Genomic DNA, 1,822 nt, shown 5'->3' with positions numbered 1-1,822 from the left:
TCAATCGCTTCTCCTCTCCCTCAGATCAGACCGGTGGCAGAACCCCAGCAGCTGCAGCTCCGGAAGATGAGCAACAGCAGCGATACTGCAGCAAGGAGCACAGCGGCGGCTTGTCTGGGCACGGCGGTTCCAATGGAGTCAGGACAAGACCAGAGCAACACTAACTCCACAGCGGCAGTGGCGCCTGGTCAGAATCCAAAACCCAGGAGCAGAGACAGAAAGGCATCCCCTTTCTCTGATTCACGCGGCGCTGTTCTTCGTGGTGCTCAATCGGCGATGGCATGAGCTCCGGCGGCAGTGGACTATGGAGAGGTCAACGGCGGCGAGGCAAGGCGCGGTGGTGACGCAGTAGAGGCACGCGACGGTGACAGGCGGCAATGGCCTCCCCTGTTGCGCTCCCCCGCCCTCGGTCCCCTGTTCCTGCCCGATCTCCTTCTCTCTCTCTCTTCGTGATCGCCCTCGGTGGCACAAGTGGCGGCAACAAAACCCTTGTGGTGGTGGCGGCGGTTCAGTAGGGACGAGCTTCTCCGGCTCGTGTGCAGCAGCGCCGTTGGGGGAACACAGAAACAGCGGTGACGCCAAGTCCTTCTCCCTCTCTTCATCTGCAACTCAGCCTCTCCTCTCTCTGTTCTGTTTCCATTGGAGGGTTTGTGTGTGTTTGCTGCTGTTTTAGGGGAAAGAGGGATGAAAGGGGTAAGGGTGTGCTTCTGCGGCTGTGTGTGTGGGTGAAGGGAACCGGGTCGGGTACAGGTAACTGGGTTAGGGTTTTCTTTTTTTGAAAATTAGGGTTAGTGGTAAATTGGTAATTTCAAATAAAATTGAGAATAATATAATAATTGAAATCCAAATTAAATCCAACTCTAATTGTATATAGAAAATACTATTTGTTCATCATTTTCACAAATTATTTTCAATAAAATGTTTAAGTCAGGTAATTAGAAACAATATACTTAATTTCTTTATTTTCCAAAATAGCAGTATTAATATTTAAAATATTAGTTACTTAGTCCAAAACATATAAAATCCTTATTATTTCACAACTGCTAAATTTATAATTTAAATATAGAAAATAATCCAATAATTATATAATTGAATAATAATCATAACTTATTTCAAATTTAATAAATCAAAACTTGCCTTAATTATCTTGTATAAAATAATTTCTGATCATAAAAAGACTTTTCAAAGATTTTGGGTCTTATACGTGGCACGGTCTACAGCGACGGTGGCAGCGGTTCCAAGCCTGTGACCTTCTCTCTCCACGTCGTCTTCTCCCTCAGTCGCAAACTCTCTTTCTTCGCGACTTTACTTGATGGCGCTGCGGCGGCAGCTACGCGACGGCGACTTGGCAGGCGTGGCGACAACTGCGATGAAGCCCACCAGTGCCGGCGCGTCTTCTCCCCTTTTCTCATTGCTGTCTCACGTTCTATCCTCTTTTTCTTTTCATGGAAATTTCTCATGCTGCTGATGGGTTTGGTAAGAAAAAGGAAACATTGGCGGTTATGGTTAGGTTAGAAGAGGTTAGGATTTTTAATTTGGGAATTAGGGTTTTGTGTATGAAATTAGAAATTTTGGGTAGTTTAATAATTTTAATAAAATTAGGGTAATAGAGTAACTGGAATCACTTTAAATTATTTTTAAATAAGTACTCCAATTCAATAATTAGAGATAATATGAATTAATTTTTTTATTTATAAAAAATTAAAATATCAAATTAAAAAATCTCAATTATTTAAATTGAATCATAAAATTCTTAATATTTTATAATTATTAAACTTTATAATTTAAATATGAAAATTATCCAACAATTGCAAAATTAGAT

At 41.7% G+C, this 1,822-nt stretch overlaps 1 protein-coding gene across 3 annotated transcripts in view; it reads right to left on the bottom strand.

Annotated features, from left to right (window-relative positions):
* The window catches only part of LOC107469686 (uncharacterized), an 11,857-nt gene extending 11,351 nt beyond the window's left edge, over window positions 1-506 (bottom strand). For all 3 annotated transcript variants that reach the window (XM_052255087.1, XM_052255085.1, XM_052255086.1), the window contains exon 1: window positions 4-506. The gene's annotated coding sequence lies outside the window, so the exon portion shown is untranslated. The remainder of the gene's footprint in view (window positions 1-3) is intronic.
* Between the last annotated feature and the right edge of the window lie 1,316 nt (window positions 507-1,822).

Source organism: Arachis duranensis, chromosome 10 (genome assembly GCF_000817695.3).
Source record: "Arachis duranensis cultivar V14167 chromosome 10, aradu.V14167.gnm2.J7QH, whole genome shotgun sequence".
Classification (NCBI taxonomy): Eukaryota; Viridiplantae; Streptophyta; class Magnoliopsida; order Fabales; family Fabaceae; genus Arachis; species Arachis duranensis.
Note: the sequence above shows the minus strand (reverse complement) of the source record. Positions and strands in the feature narration are given on the sequence as shown.